This window comes from Tamandua tetradactyla, chromosome 15 (genome assembly GCF_023851605.1).
Source record: "Tamandua tetradactyla isolate mTamTet1 chromosome 15, mTamTet1.pri, whole genome shotgun sequence".
In the NCBI taxonomy this organism is placed as follows: Eukaryota; Metazoa; Chordata; class Mammalia; order Pilosa; family Myrmecophagidae; genus Tamandua; species Tamandua tetradactyla.
Window position 1 is genome coordinate 51,903,684 of NC_135341.1, and position 16,741 is coordinate 51,920,424.

General features: G+C 38.0%; 1 protein-coding gene across 2 annotated transcripts in view; it reads right to left on the reverse strand.

Annotated features, from left to right (window-relative positions):
* The window catches only part of ARPP21 (cAMP regulated phosphoprotein 21), a 152,708-nt gene that overhangs the window by 121,462 nt on the left and 14,505 nt on the right, over positions 1-16,741 (reverse strand). Inside the window, exon 1 of one of the 2 annotated variants that reach the window (XM_077129859.1) lies at positions 5,606-5,718. The exons of the other annotated variant lie outside the window; for it this stretch is intronic. The gene's annotated coding sequence lies outside the window, so the exon portion shown is untranslated. Of the gene's footprint in view, positions 1-5,605; positions 5,719-16,741 lie in introns of those variants that run through there. 2 annotated transcript variants of the gene reach the window in all.

The window sequence follows — 16,741 nt, forward strand, 5'->3', positions numbered from 1 at the left end:
TAGGTGGGGAGAGATGCTGGTGTGGGGTCTTGGGTCTCAGGGCTGAATGTGGCTCAAGGGTAAAGGTTCTAAGTTGCATTTAAGAAATCCCTCAGGATTCCTGGGGGTGACGTTGAAGATTCGGGGGCATTTTATTCAGAGTCTATAATGTCTAAATTAAGGGTCTCAAAGGGGTTATTCTTTGCACATGTGTGGCATGGTCAGACAAAATAGTCTTGAAGCGCTTTTACTTTTCAGAGATTTTAACAGAAGAAAACTGCTGATGGACTCAGGGCAAATGGGCATTTCAAGAATAAAGACATGAGGCTAACCCATTCACCTTAATGCCTCTAATTTGTATCTTATCCTATTTTCTATTATTTTTATTTTCTTGTACCTTACCCTTAACAATCAAATGTGATGCAGCATCCCTACAACCAAGCAAGAAACCTGATTGCTGGAATTGGGATTGAAAATCTGGTATTCCACCAAAGAGTAGGCACATAATTGGGCACAGTTGCTAAACATCTGCAATTGGTTGTGGGTGTAGAAGAGGCTAACAGATGTAGAAATTGTCAGGTTGAGAATATCTGGTAAAGATACAAATTTATGATTTGCTATATCACTGAAATGAAATATCTGTCAATCTTACATAATGAGGATAATAACTTTTCTGCCATGGGCTTATTTGTGATACCTTAAAGATGTCTAAAAGTAGATCGGAAAGGAGAAATCAATAGTCGCTTTCATAATGTAGCAAGACACATTCAGAAGAAATGGAATTTTTTGGCTGGATTTTGTTTCCCTAATAAAAATCCCAAGACCTAAACTTGGAGAAAAATCATACAGTAAGAAAAAATAATAACCTTCTCTTTACTCATAATAATAATTTCAAAGAGAAGGAAGGAAGGAAGTTTGGCCCAGCTGTCAGAAACCTCCTGCAAAATTAATAAAATATGTGAAAATAGAACATAGTGTATTTAGAAGAATTTATGATGAAGCCCATATCAACATTTAATTTCTGCAGATAGATTTAAAACTATGAAGACAAAAAGAGGAGCCCATTCATTACTACTAGTCATCAGCAGGGAGAGGACTGTTCATCATTACAGATAAAGAGTATGCTAAGAATAGCATTTCCCTCTATTTATTAAAGCATGACATATACTTTCATGTGTCCCACACTTCAAATGGTTATATATTTCTACTTAAAAAAAGAAAGAAATATATATAAAGAACATAAAGAACCAGCAAGGATCCAGGTGCCTCTCAAAAGTCAGCAACATAATGACAAGAAGGCAATTTCCTATAGACATCAAAGACAAAACACATTAACGAGAAATGATCCTTGTTAGTCTCACAAGGCAGGGCGAGCAACCTAATTTTTAATATTATAATATGTGGATGTATGAGTGTGTGTTTGCATGTGTGTGCATAATTCGAACGTAAGCTATTTGCAAATATTAAAAGGTCAGATCTGAAGGTCTCTGAAATGCCTGGAAGATTCTGTTGATTTTGTTTTCAATTCGGGGTTCACTGGGTCCCTAATGGTAACACTGTGGACTTCTGCAGATTTTGGACATGACCACAGATGCCAATTCCAGGCCAGGCCATAACTTTTCTAAACTTCAGAACCCCCTAGTAGGTGTGAGGGGAGAGTAACACACCAGTAGAAGCACCAGCTCTTCCCTCCACTGGCGATTCATTGGGCTCACCGAAATGTCAAGGTGACTGCAAAACTAGAAAGAAACGCTGCCTCCCTAACTACTCCCTAACTGCGTGTCATTTCTATATGAGCCCATTCGGTAAATTGTGGAAGAATTTTTGTTTTAAAACATGCTCAGTTTTGAGCAAAGCCTATTTTATCACCTGGTTTTCTCTATGTGTTTTCTAATTTAGTCTTCCAGGCTTTGCTGCAAATTTCACATCCCAATAACATTTTTCTCTTAAAAGCAACATTTTGATATATTTTGCTTTTCAAAAGTTATATATACAAATAAGGAGTAAATGTCTTCCGTTTGGTAGACAGTAAAACATTACAACTGAATTTGAGAAGGGAACAGTGGGTCTTTTACTAAATTTTTGAAAGGCAATTTTAGGACTGGCCTTTTCAGATTGAAATAAACACTAGAATAAAAGCCTATTTTCTGGAAGGCTATTGATAAGCTATTGATATCATATTCATCATGGACTATGTAAAGTGTAGTCTTTAGCCATTTTAGATACATGTTAAAATATATACATACAGTGGTTCAGTGGTAGAATGCTAGCCTTCCAGGTGGGAGACCCGGGTTCGATTCCTGGAGTATGCACACACAAAATAATAATAAATACATACATGCATACACCACCTGAAGGTGCTAAAAGTATTTATTAAGAAATAATACATACAGCTTTCCCCCCAGAAAAGGGCTTTAGACTAGTATTTCTCTTTCTTTTTTTTTTGTATGCTGTATGGCAGGGGTTATATTTCATTCTTTTTCCATGTGAGTTTCCTGTTATTGCAGAACCACTGAATTTTTTTGTTTGTTGTTTGTTTGTTTCTTTGGGGGGAAGTACCACTACCACTGATCTACCCTTGCAGCCCCCAGCCTCTTTTTTAATAGAGAGATGCTTCCACAAAAACAAATGCTTCCACATTAATGACTACTTCTCCCCGAAAATGGATAAAAACAAAGTCATAAATGATGCCTTATAATGAAAAGTAGCAGAAGCTTTCTGAGGGATATTGTTTATCTCCTGACAGAGAAACTGAGTCCTTTTCCTTGGAAAGGAAGTGGCGCAAGGGATGTTCAACTTTGTAAGGGTAGTCCAGGCATAATTGTTAGTTTATGCAATCCCAGCAAATAAAGACCTGCCTTATATTATTTAGCACCTTTTCTCATGTGCATATATTGCAATATGTCTGATTCATCACTTGCTTCCGAAGTGTTTTATTTTGGGATAATTCTATATCAAAACTACTGGAAATTTTTATTAAAAATTCTCACGCATTTATAATTCCCACTTCAGACTAGATTATATTTCCCTTTAATTAACTATAAGGAATCTCACATTGCCATCTGTCTTCTTTCAAACCAACACCTCTCCAAAATACACTAATAAGTGAACAAATCTATAAATGGAGCCCAGCTTCCAAAGGACATTGCAGGAAGAATCTGTAAGTTACTTGTCCATCTCTCACCTAAATTATGTAAATTAGGAACTGTCCACACAGGTATCCAAGTATCTACTAGGTGCCTGGTGTTCAGTATTGGTTTGATGAAGTAATTAGCTAATTAATTAATTAATACTTAAATTGGACAAGTAATCAGTAAATGGTGTCTAGTCATAAGGCAAAGTCACTGAGGCCACACTTCCAAACTAACAATTATATCCCCATTATCATTATCACTTACATAAATCACATTAGTAAATAAAATACTTTTCCTATGCTATGATTTGAGATTGTACATTTAAAAAGAATAAATGTTAATGTAAACTGGGCAAACTTACAATAATTCTAATACTCACTCTGTAGACCGATGTTATTTTGAATACTATGCAGTAATTGATCCTTAAATAATCCCACATTGGGGATGAGGAAACTGAGGCACAGAAAGCTTAAGTTTAACAGCCAAGAACTCACTCTAGGAAGGGGCTGGGCCTAAGTTAAAATTCTGTCAAACTGTTTCTAGGACTTGAACTTTAACTGCTACACTTTTGAAATGAGTGAGTACAGCACTCACCACATGCCTGTCAATAAATAATAAAGACCCATCAAAGTGTTGCCAGTGGTGATTCATGTGAATGAAGGGAGCATGCTTAGTCTAGTCTTTCCAAATCTTCTCAAATGAACTTGTTTTACTTTTGTAATCAGAAAAAGTAAACATAAGAATTGAGAAGCGACCAAAAAAATAATGAATGAATTCAAATTGCCTATTTGCAGTGTTAATCACACTGTGAAGCATGTTTGTAGTTGCAATGTAATTACCCATTTAATCAGTAAATAAGAAACTAAAGACAAAGCAAAAAAATTAATAGAGCCAAATTAAAGAAAAAGCATATACAATCAAATGCGCGATGAAAGGAAATACATCTATGAAAAGGCATGTTTTAAATAAATGTCAACAGCAAACTGAAAGAAAAAACTTGTACACAAAACAAATAATTTAATGGGATTTTTAAAATATTTTAATGAAGCCTAAAGAATCACAAGACTAATTAAATAAAAATTTAAATGCTGATAAAAGATGTTTTGTGCTTGGAATAAATAATCAAAATCAAAACAACTCAAATACATTAAATAATGAAAATCAAAACAACTCAAATACATTAAATAATCAAAATCAAAACAACTCAGATCCATTAAAATAAAAGCCAAAGCCAATTTAAATTTGACTGGACTATAATATCTTAAGAATTCAAGGATATTTTTATGTAAAGTCACTGACTTGAGTATTTTTTTCTAAGGTCACTTCTCTCTATATAGGGAATCAACAACAAGGTTTCAAAGGAAAGTTAGCAGTTTGTGGGGAGACCCTGTAACAGCATTAAAATAAATCAGACTCCCTTCTGTTAACTAGGTTTGGATTCAGGGAAGGTACATGGGTGACATACTGTAATCATATAAATTTCTCCATATTTATTATCTATTAATTCCCTTTACTAAGCAGCCCTACAATAGATTTGTCACTTTTACCAATCAGGTCCTAGCTCCAGTCACAACAATTTGAGGGGAAATTTTAGAACTGAGGGTCTGAGAGCTGGCCAAGACCAGTGACTCCTGCCATGTCAAGGACAATAATCTGCTTATTTTTCAAACCACCACAACACACACCTTTATTTTTCATTTCAAAACCATTAGAGAACAGGCTAAATTGAATACCTTTTCACTTATTCTACACACACTTTTTAGGATCCCTATTATGAGCAGGCGATACAAAGATGACTAGAACACAGTCCTGCCCTCTAGAAGGACCCAGGCTGGATGGGAGGAGAAGTTGTACTAATTCTTTAAAACACTAAATTAGGTTCATTAAATAGCTTTCATCAGCATCAGGAAGATAGTTCTGTGAACTCATGTGTTGCCTTCAAGTAACGTTTTTCTTGTTTATCAAGTTTAGGATATAACTAAACATTGAATGTTTCATATAATCACTTACCCCAAAACTGATAGGTTTACATTGTATAACATAACTCAAAACGTTAGCCATCCTAAAAGATCTAGCAACTACTGATACACAGAAATAGATACACAGATATGCATGTGATCTCATGCACATTTTGATTCCGTAGAGTTTTTTTTAAAGGATGTCCACATATAGCTTTCTATCAGTCACTTTCCACTTTAACTTCTTACTTCTTCAAAAAAAACAAGCATTCATATTCTGAGTGGTTTATTATCCCCATTTTCATGCTAAAAAGGAAAAAAAATTAGCCAACAGCAATGGCAATCACCCAAATCACTTATATATATATGTAAAGACCACTCTAAAACTAGGATTAATTCTAAGAGGACCTCAATTAGAGGGGATGTTGTCTTAACTCTTAATCTTGCTGTTCGAGCAATATTCTTTTCATGCTGCTATTGGGCTTATATCAATAGACAACAACGTAAAACAAGACATGCTTATATTAGACTCACACATTTTGAGTTAGGATGGTGGCCTCAGCTTTACTTATTTATTTTAAATTATTTCTTTAAAACTTGTCAATTCATTGTTCCCAGAAGAAAGTCTTTTGTTTTTCTCGCTGACCAGAAAATGTTCATGTAATTTGAATGTTGGGAAAGTGTCATTTAAACTAGTTCACACACACACAAATAACAGCAGGTGGGTTAAGTCGCTCAGAGAGTGCAAGTGACACTCCTCTGAGGCCCCTCCCCAAATGCCAGCTCAGGCCACATAGCAGCCTAGAGTCTGTTCCAGCTCAGAGAACAGAGTAGCAGCTGCTGGGACTTGGCTGCAGCTCAAGTCTCAGCTGTATTCTTGGCCTCCTGCCTCCTTCAAGCACTTACTAGGGGCGCATGATCAAGGAAACAGCTGAGCCCCCACCTCAAAGAGGAAACTCAACCGCCGCAACCCCCACAGCCACCTGTTCCCTGGGCCAAACAACCATCAATTTTCTGCTCAACTCACAGTGGCAAAGTGGACTGCTGATTCACTCCTAGGCACGCCAGGACTGTTCACACCCGGGACAAAGCCTGGCGAAGGCAAGCCTAACAGGGCAGGAGTGTAACTATGACCAGTTTGGCAGACAACCTGGGGCTTGAACTTTTTAGTGCGTCAGAAGTTGTTTGACTGTTCCAGCCACAGGGGTCAACTGCGATTCCAAACACTGCTTTCAATGGTCTCTACAAAATCTGCCCTAAGTGACTCCTCTCCTAAGTGACTCCTCTCCTAAGCGGAAATTTTGATTCTGGTGTTACACTGGGCTGAAAATTTGCTGAGTGCATGAGAGGCTGGTCAGGCCACTTCCATATTTCCTGGAGATCCTTCAGTTTAACAACATAATTATGAAAATGAAGCAAATGTGAATATCTGCACCTTTCTTAGCCTGTGAGTCACGGCCTAGCCTCCCTGGGTGCCATGGATCATGGAGACAGGCTTGGTGGCATCAGCACACATTCCATGGTTGAACCCAGTTCTCACGGCAGAGCTGCGGAGCCAGGGACAGTGGAAACATGAGGGACGACCAGGCAGCGCTGCTCTGTAGATCTGTGGGGGCAGGCTTGTCGCTTCCCAGAATCACAGCTCTGACAGTTTCAACCGCACTCACGTCAGTGCTATTAAGAGAACGTTTGTGACCTCAAATATTGTGAAATCTCACCCCACTCAGAGGGCACACCCGTCCAGGATCTGTCTCAGAGCCACACAAGAGGCTATGCGTGAAGCTCTTAAAAATTCCTTTGGAACACGAAGGGCACAATGTTGATGCTCCATTGGGTTTGTTACACAATTATCATGATTTTGTGTATATTTTGAAAATTTCCACGATAAAAAGTTAAGTGTATAAAATTTTCTCCGGGATTAAACCACCTTCAGATGCAAATACTATACATCAGAACTGGGCTTCAGTTCAAGTGGGAGAGACTCTGATTTGCAGGTGATTGATAACAATTTCCAGGGAGAGTGTGGGAGGTTTGAAAACCTCTTCAAGACTACAGCTTCTTTGGAAAAATGGACCGACAACCAGCTAATGCTTTTCTTCCTTGAAGCGATCAAAGACAATTTTTATCCCACACTGGAGTAAAATGTATCCAAACAGATATATTTGTTCCAGAGCACCACAGTGTGCCTGGTGTTAATTTTTATCTTTCTGGTAGACCTCATGCTAACCACAGATCTCCCTTCAGGGAAAGACTTGTCCTTTCAGGGATTGTCTCAACACAGAGACCTGAGTCACTCAATGTCATACTCTCCCCTAGGGTAGTCCACACCCAATAACTGATCGAGCTGGGAGTGTCTGGCCATCTCAGCCCTATGCAGGACAACCTGAAGGTCATTTTTGCTGCAGAGCTCCACATGCGGTGGGCCCATGGCCCTGAGAAGCAGCTCAGTTTTTCTCTCTGCCGACTCCAGGCCCCACCCGTGTCCTTCCACATGTGTCGACCCAAAAAACTCTCCTAGGCAAATATCTTGCACATGAAACTCCATTTCAGAGTCTGTTTCCCAGAACCCAATGTGCAACATCTCATGACACTTTGGAAGGTTGAAACACATTGCAATGGCAATAAAAAAATGAACCTAAGAATCACTGCCTGGCTTAAAAACATGGTTAGATTCTCTAAATCACCTTCTCTAACCACTGATGCCTCATCTCTGCTCCAAATCTTTCATTATGAAGGTATTAAAACTTGTACCCCAACACACGATTGTATGCAGATCAGTATTTCTGAATTACTGGTTCGTAAGTGACCACATAATTAGTTGTGAGATAAAAATAAGTAACAGAAAGAAAAAACCCCACAATTCTCCCAAAGTAGTGAATTCTTGCCTATACCTGAAATTTGCTCCTATTTTTTACCTCCAACTCTCACCAATTCTTAGCCCAAATCTAAAGTTTGTCTACATGCAAAACTTACATCCCTAAATTTAATTTCAAAACCACTAGCAGCTAACACCATTGCCTGACATATAGTGTTCAAAACATCATGATACTATTTTAATGCCTACATGAGGTATTGAACAGTTTATACATGTTATCTCACATACTCCTCTCAACTGCTAATAGTCGTCAGTGCTTCCATTACAAAGATGGAATAACTGAGATTCGATGAGACTAAAAACTCGGCCAAGGTCACACAAGCCTAAAGAACTCTGCTGGGTAAGAGGCTGTATATAAAAAGGACAATTACAATAGAATACTCTTGATTTATTGAATTTCATAGCTGGTCATAAGAAATGTATGTGCTCTTTATTGATTTTCAAGTTTCAATACTCTATGCAGAGCATGAATTCTCAAATGCTTCAGAGATTCTCAAAGAGGGGCAGTCTAAACAATTACATGAGCTAAGACTTATATCAGGTTTCTACAGGCTGAGCAGTGTTTATGAACTTGACCTGTGAGAACTCACAGAGCCACTTTTCCTCTTTATGTTGCATTGTTCACAGCTTCTCTTTGTGCACCTGGCGGGGGGGGGGGGGTGAAGATTTAACAGCATGAATCATCATTATCATGAGCAGGGCTCAGTATGTATTTTCATACTATGACAATGAATCAATAAGAGAATATTAAATTGTATTCAGTGTTTGATGTTTTACCAAATTGAGAGATTTGTACTTAAAAAAAATGGTCAAAGTGAATTGTTTGGTCTCTTGAAAGACATGGTTTTAATTATCTGGAAAATCCATGTGTGTGATCATGTGTGTAATCAGGCTGTTAATGCCCATGGATTCGATAAATAATTGATTTACTCAGTTTCTTCTACCAGGTGCAAGGTTTTCTGCTATGAATTGTGAGGGGTGCAAATAAGATACAGGACTTGAAGAAATTTACAATCTGCCTGAAACCTGCCTTGGCTTTCCAAGGACTTTTTTCCTCTATTTTGTAGTAAGTATACTAAATAGCCAAATACAAACGAATCCTTATCAGGAAGTTCACTAATTATCAAGGGGAACAGTTAGATTTCACTAATTTATGATTCAAAGGAAACTCCCTCATCCAATAAGAAAATGAAATAACTATGAAGTGCGTAACATCCCACAAGTAAAAACAGTAACAGTAACTGAAAACCCTTAGTCAAGAGTTAATAATTCCCCTTAGAGCCTGACAACTGCCCATCAAGAAGTGAACTTTGAGAACAAGGGTTGGTCTCATCTTAACCATCTTACACACAGTGAAGAGTTGGGAGTAACCTGCCAAGTTTGGCTCTCTCTTTCCCAGACAGCCCTGTACGTGCAATGGTAGAGATCAGAAAAGAGGGCATAGGCTGTAGTCAAAAGGAAGAGTGGTTTGAAGGGATGAAGATGCAGGGTTAAAATGGGGCTGCGCATCTGGGTGTGTACGCAAGGAGGGGCCAGAGTCAGAGCTCGTTTGGCTCACATATTGAACGGTCTGACCAGAATCAGAAGCTGGAGCCCAGAGCACACACCGGGAGATCTGTCCTCTGGCGACTGGGCCGACCATCTATAGATGTCATCTTGTTCTTTGTTCTTAAGTGTGATTAGACCAGCCCCCTGGCTCCCCCTGGAGGAACTGAAAAGCACCATTTAAGTGCAAACATTGGAAAGAATGTTTAGTAATTTAGAAGCGGTCGTTTCATGATTATTTATTAAACCACCTCATCCATGGCACCGGCTAAAAGAGAAAAAAAAATCAAGATGCTACAAATTCCTGAGAAGAATGCCAGGAAGGAAGGCTCATCCTGGCTAGCACAGTGATCTGGCCCTTGGCTGTGCATCTCATGCTTTCCCTATGCCAGCAGATGGTGCAATGCACACCTGTGACACTTGTCACACAACAGCTCTTTGATGTTTTTATTACAAGAACTTACGTGAATCTTTATAACCCAGGTATCATTCTGTGCCCACATGTCCTTTGAGTGAGCTGCCTCTGCACAGTATAGCATTTTTGGTATAAATCAGGATGCTCTCTCCTCCCCACAGTTAGACGAGCATGCCAGTCACCCCCATTCTCCTAAGGCTTCCTCTTTTTGAGGTCATTTTAGAATAGGTGAGGTATCACTGCTTTGCACCTACTGATTAACCAGCTAGAGGCTTCACCTCTCTCCTAACAAAATTCTTAGCTCTTTCCCACCTACTCCCCAATGTCAACCCCTCCTCTGTGTTCACACTGATGCCTCTATCAGGAAACACACCTCCATCTCAGCATGTTTCACAGAGTCCTGAAGTTATCCGAGAGTTAGGCTAAATGTTTCACCAAGGACATGGACTATGGCTTGCTCATCTCGGGGTCTTCAGCACCCAAAAAGGTGTTTGAAAAATAATAAATTAATAAATATTTCTAAACAGGTAACTCTCCTCTATGAATGTGTTCTAATAACCTAAACCAGTAAATCTGTATTAATTTGTAAGCAGTTTAAATATTAACACTATATTATATGAATACTATATAAAATAAATATATTTTAATATGGGCAGGAACTGGGAATCGAACCCGGGTCTCTGCCATGGCAGGCGAGAACTCTGCCTGCTGAGTAACTGTGGCCTGCCCTGAATACTATCATTTTAAACAGTTTTTAAGGCATACTTAAAAAAAAAAAATGCTTGTTTGCTCTTGCTATATGAAGTACATAAATCAATAAACATTTTCTCAGAATATACTGACCACCTTATTAAAAAAGTCACTTTTCTAGGACAACTGGATATACTCACTTTTCTGGGACAACTGGATATAAATTAACAATCACTCATGCCCAACATTTACCAAATAATCTATTTGACTCATCAATAAATACATATTGAATAACTAGACGTCACTCGTGTCTTCAAGGAGTATGAATTGGCATTTACTCTGTGGAAAGAACAATATATTTTGATGAATGCATTAAGATTACATATACCTGAAGATCAAAAAGTCATAATAACAGAGGATGTGCTCCTTTCTACAAATACTGGGAGGGGATAAGGCAGAATAACAAACAAATGTTTTTTGTTTTTATATGCTGTATGGTGGGGGTCACATATCACTATTTTTCCACGTGAGTATCCCATTATTGCAGCACCATTTGTTGAATTTGTGTTTGTTTTATTTTTCTTTCTTTCTTTGCTTCTTTGCTTGTTTGTTTGAGAAGTACATGGGCTGGGAATTGAACCCGGGTCTCCCGCATGGCAGGCAAGAATTCTACCACTGAACTACCCTTGCACTCACCAACAAATAAATGTTTAGAGATCAATATTTCTCAAACTTTAGGCTGTGACCAATTAGTTAAGTCATGAAATAAAATGATTGGATGAAACTTGAGTTTTTGAAATGTAATGAACAGTACATGGAAGGAATGGAATGGGACAGAATGGATGGAGTGGAATGGAATTGAGTAAGTAGAATAGAATGGACTAAAATAGAATAGACAAGAATTAAAAGAGTACACTATCCATGGTAAAGCTATATCTCATTTTGTGAGATTTTCTTTCACTATGTGCATGGAAGTGTTCGTGGCATGTATATGTGTGTGAGGGTGCATGTGTGTGTGTATGGGAACTAGGAGTGCACATAATAAGTATTTCTTATTATAGGTATGTACTGAAAAGTTGCTGAAATAGAGCACATCATGATTCCAAATCTGCTTAAAAAATACCTTGGGATATATGTAGCTCATATCGTGATTACCAAAGTCAGGGAGAGAAAATAAGGGCCGTGATGGGATCCCTGTTGTGAAATCTAAACATTGTTTGTAGGATTCAAAGACCTTATCATTTAAATATGAGGATTAATGCCTCTGATCAAGATAGAGCATCTTAGTTAAAACAAACAAAGGATTATCTTGGACACAGTGTAAACAAGACCCTAATTCATGAAGCGGCTAATTGCTCTTCCCAGCTGCAGAAGATTGGCCTATATTCTCTCTCTCCCCACGCACACTGTGAGTTATATCTGTGCACTTACTCCTGAAATTCAGCCCAGCCCAAGTACAGCTAATGCACCAGAGCCTGGGGGCCAAAGAGAAGGTGTTGAGAAAAGAACCTGTTTAAAAGGCAGCTATTTGTAGGCATCAAGTTCTTCATTTTATAGAACTGTATTAACCCGTGTGGCTATGCTGGAATTAAACTCATATTTAAATTACTTTATTTCCTTACAAGTCTTACTGGTACATCACTAGGAGAAGGACGATGAGGGCACTGTTTATAACCACAGAAAAGTGATACTTCATATCACCTTCTTCAGGTAAATCATAAAGTTGGTATCTGTGTAATGATACAAATTCCCACAGTTGCTCCTATTTAATTCAACTTAAACGTAAATACATTAATTCATATAATATAAATATAATAGTTACCATGTTGGCACATAAAGTATTATGTACCAAACCCCACAAGAAACACTTTACAGATAGTATTTCAATCCTTATTGTAACTAATCTCACTCACACTCCTACAACACCCACACAATCATGGGTGCTTATTAAAGAGAGACACCAAACACGTAACTACATCTTTTATCACAACAGTATCATCCTAGCTATCCCTAGCCACAAACATGCAATTATTTTTCATCAGGAAATTTGCCTTGGACATCCCACTAAATAGAAGAAAGCAACTCACTACTCGATTCTGTAGTAATCTTAAAACTGAGAAGTTAGCTAGCTCCAAAAGACCCCGTCTCTGTAAACTGGATGCATGGCCTTTGGTACAAGGGTAGAATGTTACCCCACATGAAGAAGGGATGTTTCTAAGGTTCATGGGGTCTCACTTCTACTACACTGTTAGGATCTAGGCTTGGAGATTTCTTTGAGGGTTGAAGGAGACACAAAGGTGGTGCAACCTCAATCCACAGCTGTCTTTTAGGACTGAGTTGAAAGACACTATCTCTGCAGAAAATATTTTCTATGGAAACATCAGCAGAATCCAACAAGAGAAGGAGCTGGTTTTCCAATAAGCACAGGGAAACCTCACTATTTCTAAGATTTGGATTGGATTCCTGTTCTCCCCCATCTGTTCCATAAGCTGAGTCATCAGGAAGAGTAAGGAGAGGAAAGCTTCTCTAGATTCCTCAGCCAAGTTTCCATCTGCTCACCCATTGTGGTTGGGAAACAAGACTTGCCAGACCAGGAGAAACGTGATTCGGGAGCACTCAGGCCTGACCATTATGAGAGCAGTTTTCTGGTTCTGTAAGGTCTAAGCTTCTACAGAGCAGAAAACGGTGCGTTGTAGAGCTCGCTGATATGTGCCCCTGCACAACGGCACTGTGGTGCTTCAGGTGTCACCGGACATTTCAGCTGTGCCCTCGTGCCCACTGCTGTAACTCGACCCACACATGCAGCAGAGCCAAGTTTCCAATGGCATCTCACATGACCGGGCTCAAACACTAGAATCCCTACATATTACTCATTTGGTGCAGCAGGTCAGCTCTGTTAGGGGCTTATGAATTACAGTATACCAGGGCTGGTGGGTCACGCAGAACCTAAAATGCAACAAAAATGCAACAACAACAAAAATTCTGTCACGAAAGGACAAAGTATAGCTAAAGACAAACAAATAAAAACAGACAAACTGTTGTGTGGGGGTTAACTGCTCGGACTCTCAACCAGGGCTTGAAACCCGATTCTGCCATTTGCTGCTGTGTGACCCTAAGTAAGTTAACTAAACGTGCCTCAGTTTCCACATCTGAAAATGGAAATCATAAGTCTTTACCTCGTAGAGCGGTTGTATTAAACATGTTAATATATGTAGAGTTTTTAGAAGAGTACTTCCCAGAAAGTTCTGTACGTATATTAGTATTGACTATCTCTCACTGAGAGAAGTATACGCATCCAATCAACAGACATTCATCCAAAAGCAAATATTTATTGATATCACCTGATTAGAGCTCTGACTAAAATTAAACTGCCAACACATCTGGAAACCTAGACCTTCTAGATACTTCTAGTGAACTGAGTGTCTCTAAAAATTATAGTTACTTCAAAAATAAGATTGGCTTCCTTCTGTGACCCTGAGGTAGTTATCACTGGGCTTTCCGAGCTGTGAATGGATGGCTATTTCTCTGAAGAGTTTGTACTTATAGATAGAAGAAATCAGGACCAACAATTCTAGGGTTGTCAGTCTTTTACACCTAGTCTAAATAAGAAGAGCAAACCTGTTTCTGAAATTCATTATAGAGGACTCTAAGAAAAATGACAAATGAGAACACAGTAGTGGGATGCCAGGGATGACACAGGTAAGACCTATGTCAGAAAGGCAGTTCCATCATCTTCTGAATTTTGCCTAGAAGCCCTGCCTGTAGCAAATGATTTTAGTACCATTTATGAAGAACCCTTCCCAAGGAGATCTATATATTCTTTCTATTTTAATTGAGATGGAGCTAATTTATTTAAATAAACTGATACTTTTACTTCATATAATTGTGGAAATCCCATTACTTGGTATAACCAAGAGATGACATTATTTTGATTTTTTTTTAATTAAAAATATCACATAGCAAATTTCACTTTGGGGGGAGATGTACAGTTCTATGAATTTTAATACTTGCATAAATTCATGTAACCATCACCACGATCAGAATACAGAACAATTCCGTCATCCCAAAAGCATCCCCTTGCCATCCTTTATAGTCACACCTTCCCCTCAGCCCTAGCCCCTGGAAATAACTAATCTCTTCTCCATCCAAAGCTTTGTCATTTTAAGATGTTATATAAATGGGATTATACAATATGTGATCTTGTGAAATTGACTTATTTTACTCATAATGATAATCTTGAGAGCAACCCCACCCAAGTTGCATATTCCATTGTATGATGGACCACTGTTTATCTAATTCACCTGTTGAATGACACTCAGGTTGTTGCCAGTTTGGAAAGATTATGAATAAAGCTGTTATAAACTTTCATGTACAGGTTTTCATGTTCATATTTTTAACCACTAGTGCTTAACAGTTTTTATTTTAAAGTTTTCTCGATCCTTAGAACATCCAATCTTGCAGATTTGAGATCATTATATCATTATTCTATCTCCACAGATACACTAGAGACCCTTGGAAAACAACCTAGGGAAAAAAAAACTTTCATCTTCCTATAATCCTCTAAAAAAGAGATTCCCAAATCTTTCTGGCTAGTCAGATTTGTCATCCTCGTCTCTTCTTTTAAGATGCTACCTTTAAAAATTATCTTTAAATGACAGTAAATTAAAATGTATTCTGCTTTGATGTTTGCTTGTTTTGCATTTAAACATGTTCTTTTAATCTTTCAAATTAAGAAACATCAAAAATGCAAATCCTGCATTGTGAAAATAAGTTCTATACTTTAGGTAAATTGTTCTCAAAATGGGATGCCTGGAACAACAGCATCAGTACCACCGGGGAACTTGATAGAAATACAAATACTAGGCCCTAACCCAGATCTACTGAATCAGAAACTTTGGGATGGGGCTTGGAAATCTGCCATTTGATGAACCCTCCAGGAGATTGTGAGGCATGTGCAAGTTTGAGAACACTATTTTAGGGAACGACTCCATCTGTATAGTGAGGAGAAAGCATGCCACAGTATGAGACTAGCCCCTGAGACAATATAAGAAAACTCATACTTGTTTCCTTCTGTGATATGATCCCTTTAAGGCAAAGGATGATTCATTTGTGTTAAAATACGTGCACTAGATCACCAACTGATGTTTATAAGACAGACAAAACAGTTCATTTTGGTCACTGGGGTAGAGATACAAAATCAAAACTTAAAACCTACAGAAATCCCTAAGTCCTCATTTGAAACAATAAATTCATCATCCTACCCCATATTTCTATCTTGCCATTTACCGGTGCTGATGAGTCGTGGACAGGGATAAATGTAAGCTTCCTCTCTTCATTGACTCTGTTAGTAATCCTATCCTTAATGGGATTGTGTTCGTTAGTAATAAGCAAAATGAATTCAAAAGGAAGAGAAAGAAGAAAAGCAGCTAGCCTAGGACACCCTGTCAATGATCTAGCAATGATGGAGAGTTCTCCTTTTGCAATACAAGGAGGTCACAAATTTATATATGTATATATCAATGTATATATCAATAAACATATATTTATCAAAGGATGAAAAGGTCACTTTGTTACTGTACATCTGCCAAAATGTATTTATTTTGTTATTCTGCTCTCTTCAGAAAAAAAAAAAAATCACAACAAGAAAATTGCATTTCATGGCCCTTGTTTAATCCAAGTAAAGCTAGAGAATAGCTAATGCATTTGATGGACTGGACAGGTTAAGAATTCAGAACAATATGTTCTCTGAATATAATGCCAAATATACTGCTATCAAATAGATTCTTAGATTTTCTTATAAATAGTAGTTCCAAGATTTTTCCATATCTTCAGTTTAGCTCAACAGAGCAAACAAATAAGATTATTTTGGTTGTTATTTTGCTTCGGGTCACAGAATAAGATTTAAATTTCTAATTAATAAAAATTAAGCGTAGCAACTAAATATATCTGTCCAAATATTTAAAAAAACCATTACCTTTGACAAATTAACAGACTTATTATACCCACTACACAACTTTTATTTCGGAGTAAGGCTGAAACTTCTGTTAACTTCACCACTTCCTTTACCTCAGAAACTAACTCCCTGAGGGTAGAAGGATGAAAAGGCCACTTTGATCCTGTACATCTGCCAAAAACAACCGTCACC